The sequence below is a fragment of the Neovison vison genome, chromosome 5 (genome assembly GCF_020171115.1).
Source record: "Neovison vison isolate M4711 chromosome 5, ASM_NN_V1, whole genome shotgun sequence".
Taxonomy (NCBI): domain Eukaryota; kingdom Metazoa; phylum Chordata; class Mammalia; order Carnivora; family Mustelidae; genus Neogale; species Neogale vison.
In genome coordinates, this window is record NC_058095.1 from 141,864,751 (window position 1) to 141,878,675 (window position 13,925).

Consider the following 13,925-nt stretch of genomic DNA (forward strand, 5'->3'; position numbering starts at 1 on the left):
AATTCAATAGAACAGAGATATCCATGAAAATGGATGCTCCATGAGGGCAGGGATTTATTAAAATGTATCTTTATTAACATATAATGTATTATTTGCCACAGTGGTACACACCTGTGAATCATCAGACTTACACATTTCACAACACTCACCATGGCATGTACCCTCCCCCAATGTCCATAACCTAACACCCTCTCCCTACCCCCCTAAAAACCCTCAGCAACCTTCAGTTTGTTTTGTGAAATTAAGAGTCTCTTATGGTTTGTCTCCCTCCCAAACCCATCTTGTTTCATTTTTTCTTTCCCTACTCCCCAAATGCCCCGCCGAGGGCAGAGATTTTTTTAACTGTTGTGGTCACTATTGTATCATTACTGACAAGAAGAGCGCCTGACACCATGTACATATTCAGCACATGTTTCAGCTTAATTAAGCAATGACCGGAATTTACAAATACATGCTTTGTTCTGCCTTGAAAGTGGAACATTATTTTCATTTTAGTCAAGAATTAAAAGTGAGTAACTCATGGAATTGAGTAACTCATGGCTGTATTAAATATTTTGAGTGAATAAATGTCTACCTGCTTAAAGATATAATTCTGAACTTAGAGTACTAAATAAAGAGTGACTAAGCCTAAGTTTTTTAAATGGCTGCCAGTGTTTTAAATGGTTGCTGGCCCCAAGATAACAGTGGGATATAACAGACTACCACAAATAAAACACCTTAAAAGAGTTGAGTCGTGTGTGAGGGTAAGAGGAGAATCATGCCCCATAGGAAGATAGTGTAGAAGCTCTAGAAATGGAATGCGTATGTACTTAAACATTTCCTATATGCTCATGATTTCTGGTATTAGTTGCAAGAATATGTCTTATCTCAATCCTTTGCCTCTGAAAATGATTGGCCATCAATACCAATTGATAATCTGTGGAACTAGGTTTGGAAAAACAATGTGATCACATCTTTACTGTTGAAGTAAGTTCTGCTTCTTGGGTCCAGCAAATGATGTTGCAACTCTAGGCCCTGATCCTAGCTGGGGTGTTGAATATACCTCTTTTATAAACTGTGTGTCATGTGTGTACGTGCACGTGTGTTTGTGTGTGCCTACACACATATATGTAAATGTTGTATATCTGTATGTGTATTTGTAATGATATCCCCATAAGACTTTCAAAAATACCAGTCATGCATTCTTATTTCAAGTATCATTAACTCTAGCCCTTCAAATTTTCCCGAGATCTCAGTTATGATCAGCTCCAGCATATTTATTTTGAATAGAAGTATTATAAAGGCATACAGGATGCCTTCCATTTGTTCTTTAGATTCTCCATTTCCTTCTTTTCTCTGCCTCAGTAGGCAGTCTCCATGATTAGTTATATCAACGTGCTCCTGTGCCCTCTGCCTTCCAGATGAATCCAAGTATTTATTTCCCTAGTTCCTCTTGTGAGTTTGGCTTCAATTTGTTGTGTTCCTTGGGCAGAAGGTCACAGCTCCTCTCAAGGTTAACTCACCCTATTTCACACTCTTGTTCTAAATTCTAGTAACTCGACCTTCCCTTTGTTCCTTCAGATTTGCAGGCAGTGATAACTCCAACTATGCTAGCTATAGGTCTGTACATTAGACTTTGTATTTGCCCTCACCCCACCCACACCTTTGCAAATTAATCCTTTGTAATGATTATTATTTTATAGTGCTATAGTTATCCAATTGTGACTGCATTTGATATAAAAATTGGTATTACAAATAACCTAGGAAACATGAATTTCTGTTGGTTTGTTCAAATACTGAAGGCAAACACATATTCAAGCCACATTACTGGAGCAAACGGGATTAATCTGTAGTATAAGAGGTCTTAAAATTGCTCAAATCATCACCAGTGGTTACTTAGGATGAATTATAGGTAGAAGGCATAACATTTAGAGAACAAGTCATTGTGGTATTTAGTTGCTATGGCAACTGGAGTGATTATAACGATAGTAGATTCACCTGATTTCTTTGCACAGTTCTAGAGAACAGACACAGAGAACAAAAAGTTAAGAGTTATCCATATACAATTAATATGCATAGAAACCAGAGAAATTTCCAAAATCTTTGAAGAGTTCTCTCAGCTCCTATAATGATAATGAACTTAAGGAGCTTGAAATTCCAAATTTTCCTAAATTTCACTTCCCCCCACTTCTACCTAGGGATCTGATCTCCTCATGCCAACATTTCAATGATTAAAATCAAGGTATTATCTTCACAAGCTGAGGTCAGTTTTTCTTAGATGTACCCACATTACTTTTTATTCTTTTCGTTGCCTGCAAGTCTCTAATGAAAATCAAACCTAATAAAATCCTGCTAAAGAAGTACAAGTCCTGATCTCAGAGAAAATCACCTTGACATTGAAAAAAAAGTAAGATTTCTGTGATTTGTTCTGGCATAAGACTGGGAGCAATTGTGGATGTGATTCTAGTGCAATAGAGCCAAGAAAAAATAACAGAGACTTGATTCGGTCAAATATATTGAAAAGTATTTAAGCTTTAAAATCTTGATTTGATTCACAGGAAGTAATAGTCTACTAGATGGGTTATTCAAAGGCAGGCTCAATGATGACATTAATTAATAACATCAAAACATTGCAATTTTTGGGCGCCTGGGTGGCTCGGTGGGTTAAGCCACTGCCTTCGGCTCAGGTCATGATCTCAGGGTCCCAGATCGGGCTCCCTGCTCAGCGGGGAGCTTGCTTCCCTTCCTCCCTCTCTGCCTGCCTCTCTGTCTAGTTGTGATCTCTCTCTGTCAAATAAATAAATAAAATCTTTAAAAAACAAACAAACAAAAAATTGCAATTTCCTTGTGATATTGCAGTGAATGCAGTGTGAAGAGCTACGAATATAGGTCTATGGGAAAGTTGAAGTGAATCAATTAAGTGCACATTGCTCAACTGCCCCTAAGAATACCTCCCAAAAGGGCCTTCCATTACCATCTATTAAGCCCAGTATTTTTGAGGAATGACTCCCTAATCCTTGAAAAGCTCTCTGTGTAACAGTGTTGACTAAGGATGATAGATAAAACATTAGATACAGGCATCCTGATGTCGTGATAATAATAGAACCTAGGGATGTAGAGGCCAGTTGGCAATAGTAAACCATGAGGGACAGCATGAGTGCAATTACCACAATTAAACTACACTGGCACAAAGTTAATTAGGTGTTTTAAGCTCAAGGATTTGTGACAATGGTTAAATGATCTCAGGGCACCTAGAAATTAAAGAGAAATTCAGCGGCTAAAAGTACTGCTTGACATATGTAACAATAACAGTTCTAGGTCTGTTGAGGTCTGCTGAGCAGAAAACTCACTTGTCCTCAGTAATGGTTATTCTAATAACCTTTTTGGAGTTGTTAGACATAGACTCTGAATGTGAGCTGACCTTTGGTCACCTCAAAAGCTACTTTGGTTTTTCATTCAGTGTAAAGGTCTGTGGCAGTCATCTAGTAAATGGATTCTTGGTCTGAGTCCAAGTAGTTTCAATAGGACTATGGTTTCCTCCTCAAATTATTTCTCAATTCTGAGATGAATAGTTGAAACTTACATGTTTACCACATGGTAGGTTTTACATTTGGGTGTCCTAAACCATGGAGTAAGAGACATGGTAAAAATACTCAAACTGAAGCCATCATGTTTGAGTCCCTCTTTCCTTTAGCCACAATAGTAAACTGAAATCAATGTCACATTTTTAGGGAGAATTGCAGAGGTCAGCATACCAACTAAGTCTTTTGAGATGCTATGGGTGCTGATTTCTACATCTCCTCTTAATTTGCCTATTTGGCTGATGCAAAGTCTGTTGGTTAATGTAAATGTTAGAGATTATCAATAACAATATACAGTAATAATATTCATAGGTATAATACCGGATACTTCATCTAGTTGTCTTAGAATTCTACTTAAGAAAGCTCAAGGGCCTGCCAAATTGATGGAGTTTCAAGGATTCCATGGTATGAAGTATCCATTTTAAGGTCAGAGTCAAGTTGCTCTAACTCTGTGCAATCCATCCTGGAGAAAGAGGAACATTATTTGGATTCGAGAGAGAACATTCACCACATTTCAGATGCTTCTTGTATTCATGTACCGAAAAATCTCTAAGGCTGCCGGATGCAATTGATCATGAGTCAAATAATGCCTCTTCAGCAGTTACCTGTAAGCTTCCCTGCCATTTTTAGACCCAGATAATTTTAAGTGCTGAGAAAACAAACATGTTGTATAGAATCTTTAGCAAACCCATAGGGGAAATACAACATAGACCCCCAGGGTTTTGGAAAAGGTCACACTTTCTTTCTACCAACAGATTCTCTGACTTGTTAATTGTCCAGTAGGGACTACAAGACAGATTAGTGTGTATACCAAGTGAATATGAAGCCATCATCACCTTAATAACATTATTAATAGTTTATCCAATGAACTACACAATTTGATGAGTACGTAAATATCCCATTATAAAATAGAAATAGAAAGGTACAGGAGAGTAGGCCTGATAAGTTTTGGAAGGTGTGATTAAACTGTATTAGCAGTGAATTGGTTAACCATATTTCCATGGTGTCTAATGCTGCTACTTAATTACTTTTCCATTAGCCTATACCTAGGGCTGCCCATAATCTGAAAAACTTGGGCTTCCCTCTGTAGAGATTATCTGGTTGCAGAAATGCCTTGTTGCCAGACCTGCATTGGCCATCATTTTGCTTGACATGGCACTCTCTCGGTGGGATTCTTGCTAACTTGATCTTGATCTGTGGCAGATCAACCACATTGGACTCCAAACATCATACAAATGGAAGGTCTCTCTTCTCACTTGTATTCTGAGTATGGATTAGCCTTTATTGCCCTCAGAAACTCTTTTAACACCACCAAATATGAAAATTTACCTTTCTTTATCCATCATCATATTTCACACATATCATGTTTGACCAAAGAAGTGTAACAATGAGCTCATTGCATGGGTTTCATTTGTCTTATTTTGTGTTCCCTGACCCATAAAGAGCTGGCTTAATAGAATGATTGACTGGTATGCTGAAGAGCTAGTTATGGTGCTAGCTGGAGACGTGTGATTGAGAAAATTGGAGTTTGGTATAACATTATTGAACATATGCCTTAAATCAATGGTTAATTTATGTCATGCTGCTTCCCTTATAGCAAGGATCCACAAATTGGGATCCACCAATTATTACACTAAATAACTCAAAGAAGAAGCCGCACTCCCTTTCTTCAAGACCTTTGGATTTTAAAGAGCATAGTAACTAAGTTTGAAATGCTTCTAAGGGGATTCAGTGATATTTGTCACCATTTGGGCTCCTTATATCAAAGGACCTGCAGACAGAGATTACGATCACTCTCTTCACCATCATGACAGCTTTTTTCTATCTGGGAATATTTGGGTCTATGCTATAAATTAAGAGAAAATGAAAAAATATAGAGATATTAACTCAAAAGCATAAAAAATCTAATTTTAAACTCATGATTCAGATGTTCAGCAGTTTGATCTCAACTGGGTAATTCTGATCTCAGCTGAGCTCATTCAAGCATCTTTAAAAATCAGCTTTGATGTTGACTTTGCAGTAAGTAAGCTTTGCTTCTGTTGTGTTGACTGGGTTTTAGCCAAGTTTCTCCGGATAGTCTCTCATCTTCTAGTAGGCTAGTAGAGCCTTGTTCAAATGACATGTTCAGCAAAATTCCTGGAACGACGGCAGAAACAAACAAGATATTTTGAGGCCTGGATTCAAACCTCATACAAAATTAATTCCCATGTATTTATTGCTAAAACAAGTCCAGAGTCTAACCCATACTGAAAGGATAAAGAAAAGAGTCATTTTATCGATGGAAGGAGTTGCAGCATTACAGTGCAAAGATGTGTGCACATGGGGAAAGTGGAGCATTGTGAACATTTTTACACTTTAATATGGAGCAAAATGTTTGTAAACAAATGAGAACTAATTGGGGTGCCTACTATTATTCTCTTGCTTATTAATATTAGTCAAAGAAAAAGTTCAGAAATCCAATAAAGAAAAGACCACAAGGAATTGGATGCTATATGAATAAAGGTATGGGTCCACATGATCAGGTAAAGTAGATGTTACGAAGTGTTAGAAGATACTAAGGGGACGTTTGAATGAGTAGTGGAAAAAGGCAGACACGATTAGCTGTTAGGCCCACATCAGTGGTAGGAACAATGTGTGATCTATAATCCATATTACTCACTTATTATCATCATCTCTGTTTTACTTCCTAATCTTTTTTTTAAAGATTTTTAATTTAATTTAATTTATTTATTTGAAAGAGAGAGAGAGAGTGATCATAAGTAGGCAGAGAGGCAGGCAGAGAGAGATGGGAAAGCAGGCTCCCTGCTGAACAGAGAGCCCAGTGCGGGGCTAGAACCCAGGCCCTGAGATCATGACCTGAACTGAAGGCAGAGGCTTACCCACTGAGTCACCCCGGCGCCCATACTTCCTAATCTTGTATAAAACCATTGTGTGTGATGAACATTTAATTTTCAAATAGAGGTTTGGCTGAGTTAACATCAACCGTTTATATAGTTGTGTTTGAAACCTGGTGCTTCCTCTGAATTAGGGACAAGACTTTTATTACAGAAAAAAATTTAAAAAGTAGATCCTGAAAATTTACCTGGTAGACTGTACTGAATATCTTCCTATTGTCCTGTAGATCCAATCCTGAAATTTTACCTAGTAGATTATACTGAATATCTCCCTGTTGTCCTGTAGATCTTGCCCACTTGCTTTTTGTGCTAGGGTTCTAAGAAGAATGGACTAAGGCAGTGGGTATTCAGTGCTTTCTGTTCTCTCATCTATTTTAGCTACAGGGAGCCCTGCAGTAGATCAGAGGATGGAGAAGAGTGAACTCATTTTTTTAAGGCATCCTGCTATACAAATCTCTTGTAAGCCCATGCTGTCATTAAATGTCCACTGCTATTTAGCACTGTGCAGGATGTGCAATTTCTGTTGGCTTTGAATATTACAACCAAACTAGAGGTGATATATTCACCCATGAGCAGTTTACAGACTTTTCACACAAGATAAAATAACAATGATGTTTTCAGTAAGTACTTAGGTAAAATTTCCAAAATACCTGTATTATTATTGATATTTCATTTAAAAACCCTCAGAATACATATTTTTAGTATCAAAAAAATTAAATATTTGAAGAAAAAAGAGAAGGCAAAATGTCTCTCTGATCATGTCTGCTCTTCTCTTGGATTTCAATGGTATGTTGCACAGATTTTTTTTTTAATGTAGAGAAATTGATAGAGTTTTAGCTTTCTCCCTTCTAATTTCATATTTTTTAAGAGGTGGTTTCAGGACTACCATCTCTCAGCTCTGGCCAGGAGCTCTGAGTTGCTTCAATTTTAAGTTTTCTTCCTGTTGACCCAGAAGAGAAGTTTTATTCCACCTCCACAAGCAGAAGAGTTCTACACACTCTGCAGAAGGCTCCGAAGAAGCTCACCATCAGCCCCCAGAGGAAGGTGTGATGGGTGGTACAGAACTATATGCATTATTGGGGTATGTTTTCAGGAGGCAAGTGATAAAAAGATTCTGCAAGGCTTGTGAGCAGTTAGAGCTTTAGAAGTTTGCTAATGGGAAGGAAAAGTATATTGTTTCCTTTCTTTTGCTTCCTTCTAATTTCATTTACTCTTCTTACTCTACTTTTTAAAGGTGAAGTTTAACTATGTATAAATATATAATATGTTAAATATATAATTATATATAATAAATAATAAAGGTGACATTTATTTTTAATTATTAATTTTTAATTTTTTTATTTTTTAAATTTTTTATTTTATTAAGGCTAATAATAATGTATTATTAGCCCTAGGGGTACAGGCCTGTGAATCGCCAGGTTTACACACTTCATAGTACATACCTTCCCCAATGTCCATAACCCCACCACCCTCTCCCTAAAGGTGAAATTTAAATAACCGATTTTAAACTGTGTTTCCTAAGTGATGAGTTTTTACAATTATACGTTTCCCTCTATAGAATGCTTTTAGATGCAGTATGACTTCTGTTATGCTGTATTTTCATTATGATTTATTTAAAAATGGTCCATGTGGCCTTTTGACCCATAAATTCTTTAGAAAAGTCTTTCTTAATTTCCAGATATTTGGAGTTTCCTAGATACTTATTATTAATAGATTTTTAATGTAATATAGTTACAGCTAGAACATATATGTGTATATCTATAATCCTTTAAAAGTAATTGAAAACCTGTTTATGATCTAGTATATTGTCTAATATATTGTCTTCCTCAGTGAATTTCCCACGTACAGTTGAATTGTATTAAGCAGCTGTTAAAGTGTTTTTAAACTTTCATTACAACTTCTTGTTCAATCCATCATTTTTTTATCATATCCAAAAGTGTGGTATGAGCTGTCCTGAACAAATCACCACAAACAAGCTGGCTGATACCAACAAAAAAGATTATCTTACAGTTCTGGAAACGAAAAGTCCAAAATCTGCTTGAGATTCTCTCTCCCTCCCTCCGTCCCTTCCCCTGCATGTACTCTCTCCCTCTCTCTAGAGTAAATGAATGAATGGACAAAATCTTAAAAAAAAAAAAGAGCAGTCAACTTTTAAGTGGTCAATGTTTATGAGAAATACAATGTAGAAATTATAGGCTATGAAACGGTTATGTTGTCCTATAAGTTATTATTGATGACAAAGAAAATTTTTGTTGGAATGATGAGGGTGGATTCAAAAATCATTAAAAGATGATAAAATTTAGAAGGCTAATTAACCAACCTTTGTAAGATACATACATGTGTGAAGATAAATTGTACAGTTAAAAAGTGTGGTTAGGGAGCTGGGGGAAACTGGAAGGGGAGGTGAACCATGAGAGACTATGGACTCTGAAAAACAATCTGAGGGGTTTGAAGTGGTGGGGTGAGGGAGGTTGGGGGAACCAGGTGGTGGGTATTAGAGAGGGCACGGATTGCATGCAACACTGGGTGTGGTGAAAAAAATAATGAATACTGTTATACTGAAAATAAATTAAAAATAAATTTAAAATAAATTGTGGTTAGGGGGCGCCTGGGTGGCTTAGTGGGTTAAAGTCTCTGTCTTCAGATCAGGTCATGATCCCAAAGTCCTGGGATGGAGCCCAACATCAGGCTCTCTGCTCAGCAGGAGCCTGCTTCCCCCTCTCTCTGCCTGACTCTCTGCCTATTTGTGATCTCTCTCTCTGTCAAATAAATAAATAAAATCTTTTTTTAAAATTGTGGTTATAATGGAAAAATGTGGGGGTGCCTGGATGGCTCAGTGGGTTAAGCCTCTGCCTGCGGCTTGGGTCATGGTCTCGGGGTCCTGGGATCAAGCCCTACAATAGGCTCTCTGCTCAGCTCAGTGGTGAGCCTGCTTCCCCCTCCCCTGCTTGCTTCTCTGCCTACTTGTGATCTCTCTCTCTTTGTCAAATAGATAAATAAAATCTTTAAGAAAAAAAAAATAGAAAATGCAGTAAAGGAATTTTCTGTTGTTAATTTTGATTAATCATTTTAGGCTCTGTTCTTTTGTTTTTTAAATGAGTCCTAATAAAATGTGAAGATGATTTTGAGAAAGATCAGGGGGAGGAACTGAAAGACACAGAAAATAAAACATTTCTTTCATTTGAACATGAGGAAAAAGGAAAACATAAGAGAAGGAGAAAAGATTGGCTTTATAGATTTAGTCATGGGAAGCAAAATGATTCTTTCTCTCAATGGTTTATATTTTCTAAAAATAGAAAATATCTGCAGAGTGAACATGAGAGAAAACAAAGAATCCATGCCTGTGTGGAGACTTCAGGACTCACAGGCACTAACATGACTAGCACTGTGCTGGCATTTTAAAAGACTAGTTGAGAACAACCTTGGATTTATAGAGGTATTCACAGTTGTCAAGCACAGTGAAGTCTATGAGATTTTATGCTACTTTCTCACTGACAAGTTAGCTACTGAATTTTCAGAGATGAGAGTAGAAAACCTGAGAAACTTGGGTTGTAGACAATAGACAGTTTTATTAATCATAGTACAGCAATGGTCAGAATACCATAGTTGTACCTGTTCTTACATGCTCCAGGCCCACAGTGTGATGCAGAGAGAGCCACCTGATGCCTGCACCTGACGAGGGTTGAATTAAAGGGAAGGAGCCATGTGCTTTGGGGAGATGACTCTTTCATAATAGGTAATTGGCCTGACCTCTGCCCAGAGGGAGGTTATCTTTATTATACTAGACAACATACAAAACACCTTGAGTCTGGAGTCTCTTACTTTCCAGCACTGTCTGCAACTTAACTATCCTTGTACAAAAGAGTCTGGAAAAAAGAAAGCGACTGTCTCTACTCACAGGCACATAGAACCGGAGAGGCATGTGGTTGCAACTCAGTCAAATCTACTCCCAATGCTTTTAGCTTATTCGCTGCTCTACATGATCAAAGTTTTTTTAAACTTCCGTATAAAAAGGATGTAAGGAAAAGTGAGGGGGGGGATCAGAGGGCGAGATGAACCACGAGAGACTGTGGACTCTGAGAAACAAACAGGATTTTAGAGGGGAGGGGGGTGGGGGGATGGGTTGGCCTGGTGATTGGTATTAAGGAGGGGACGTATTGCATGGAGCCCTGGGTGTTATACATAAACAATGAATCTTGAAACACTACATCAAAAGCTAATGATATACTGTACAGTGAATAACATAGAAAGGATGTATTCTTCCACAAGAATTGTAAAATTATAGTTAAAATCTTGGGTGTGTATATAGTACTTTTAAAAATTTTTACCCAATTGTTGCAATCATTTTTTCCCTCCTCACCCTTTCTGTGCTTTCCCATTTTATGGCCTTTGCCTGTGAAATTTTGTCTTGGCTGTGTGAACTGTGTTGGACAATGGATTTGAGCAGATGTGACCTTTGCCATTTTCAAACAGAAACTATGAGTGCACTTAAGTGGTTTTTTGGCGGCGGGGTAGGGATCGCTCTTGCTTGGTCTTTTTCTGTAACAGCATGTGCTACATGGTAAACCCCTTTTAGCCTAGATCATGGAATGAACATGAGAAGGGATTATGACATGAAAATGAGAAGAGACAAAAAGGTTAGACTGAGTAAGAAAATGAGGTCAAACCCAGTCCAGGGGAACCAGGTTGAGCCCCATAAGACTGAGACAACCCCTACCAGGCCCAAGCTCAGGATAGCCTACCAGAGTCACGGCTCTTCCACTACACTCATGAATCTTAAGGGGAAAAACAAAACAAAGGAACACAAAACTGTTCTAAAGCACTGAAATAAGATTGTTGTATGGCATGAATTAGTGAAAGTCAATATAGGGTTCCTAAATTCTTTTGGAAAAAGTAGATAGAAACAAGTTACACTTCAGAGCTGTAGTAATCAAGTTCAAATGTGTATTAGATATAATTCTGTAATTTGGGGGAAAATATCATTGATAGGAATTATGAGATCTAGGATTTAGTCTCTACTTTCCTATTGATACACAATGAACTTGGGAAAACCAGGTAATTTCTAAAATTCTGGTTTTTCATTTATGATTAAAGGGAGTTGGAAAACTGATGTTTCATCTCATTTTAAAATTCCTGGATTGACTTTCTCCTTATTGAAAATATTGTATTGAATATAGACTTTATCAAGGGCTGTGAAGTTGGAGTATTTTACCCTAATTACAAGATAACAAGGTAGTCCATCACAATTTTGTGGATGGTGGTAGTATGCAAGAGATTTGGGATAGAAATGAGGGATAGCTCATTTCTCTTGCACCTCTTAGGTGAGATGAAGAGAGTAAACCTACACTTAGAACACCTGATTTTTTTTTTTATTAAATAATCATCAGTAAGTATGCCTCTCTGGAGGGAGACCTTATTTTGATCTTCAAAGGCTTTCACTCTACAAATATCATTGGAAAAATAGTGCAGAAAAATGCAGTCAGAGTGGCTTTGCTTATAAGACATGCAAAAATGCAAGAGACTCTTAGAGAACTGTCCCCAAAGAGACTTTAGAAAAAAATATACATGGTATAATGTTGTTATAATTAGGACATAGAATAATTTTAATTAGTACAAATTACATGGAATAACTTCCAGTGTAAACTAGTGTCAGAATTTGTATTGTATAAAATATTGTATACTGTAGTATTGGAAATTTACTATTTATTTCAATTTTGCCTATTTTAATTGTTAGCGAGTGCCTAGTATGCTTTCAGCATTTCAAGGAGCAACACAGTGAAGATACGATACAGTACAAATTCTATTAAAAATAGAACTTCCCTATGACCCTGCAATTGCACTCCTGGGTATTTACCCCAAAGATACAGATGTAGTGAAAAGAAGGGCCATCTGTACCCCACTGTTTAGAGCAGCAATGGCCACAGTCGCCAAACTGTGGAAAGAACCAAGATGCCCTTCAACAGATGAATGGATAAGGAAGATGTGGTCCATATACACTATGGAGTATTATGCCTCCATCAGAAAGGATGAATACCCAACTTTTGTATCAACATAGACAGTACTAGAAGAGATTATGCTGAGTGAAATAAGTCAAGCAGAGAGAGTCAGTTATCATATGGTTTCACTTATTTGTGGAGCATAACAAATAGCATGGAGGACATGGGGAGATAGAGAGGAGAAGGGAGTTGGGGAGAATTGGAAGGGGAGGTGAACCATGAGAGACTATGACTCTGAAAAACAATCTGAGGGTTTTGAAGGGGCGGGGGGGGTGGGAGGTCGGGGTACCAAGTGGTGGGTATTATAGAGGGCACGGATTGCATGGAGCACTGGGTGTGGTGCAAAAATAAAGAATACTGCTATGCTGAAAATAAATTTAATAAATAAATAAATAAATAAATAAATATACAAGAGGTACCTATTAGAAATCAGGTATTGTGGCTACTATGATGGGGAAAAATATAGACGTAGCTATTACTGCCTGTTGGTGAGTCAGATATTGAGTCAAATAAGCACAAATCCATGTAAGTTTGTAATAAAGATAATGGCTATGATGGGGAAAAAAAAAATTTTTTTTAGAAAGTACCCTGAACATCATATTGAGGAAACTGCAATCAAGTGTCAAACACATTGTCCAAGTTTATGCTAAGGAAACACAGTATTAAAAAAAAAAAAAAAAAGACACGGTGACTTTGGGTAACTTAGAAAGGATTTCATTACAAAAAGGGGAGTTAAGAGAAACAATAATGTGACCGGGGTCTAACAGAAAATGTTCTCAGGGCAGCACCTGAAACTGTTCTAGGTGCTAACATGAAATGGATCAGCAAATCAGTTTAGTACCAGTAAATGTGTATTAGTGAGTATTAGTAATTAAAGTTCCACAGTAACCCTTTAAAGTAGGCATTTTGAAGAATTATTATGATTCCTAATTTTAACTGAGAAAATTTAAGTTGGAGACACAGAATGACTTCTTAAGGATGACAAAGCCAAGAAACTGGAAACATGCCTTTAACTTATACTTACTCATTTCTCCTCTCCTTTTCTTTTGAAATGGCCACATCCATTTCTGGTAATGAATAGGAAACAGGTCGTGTGTGTGTGTGTGTGTGTGTGTGTGTGTGTGATCTGTGTCTTCTTTTGGTTTTCAGTTTGTGTTATTTCAGATGTTCAAAATGCATATGTTTTTTCAGTTTTATAGCATAGCTGACATATTTACTTGCCTTACATTTTTACTGGGATATATTTTATTTCACTGAGGGAATGTTTATGTTAAGTATGTGGATTCATGGTTATCTACTTGATTTCATTGTTGAACACATTAAAATATACTGTCACTGAATGAGAAAAAATGAGAATTTGTTTTTCTTAAATGATTTCAAAGTGCTTTATTTTAAAATGTGTGTTTGCTTTTGCATTTCACTTTTAACTCCACAGGGTTTTTTTCTTTTTAATTTGATGGACTGTAAAAAAAAAA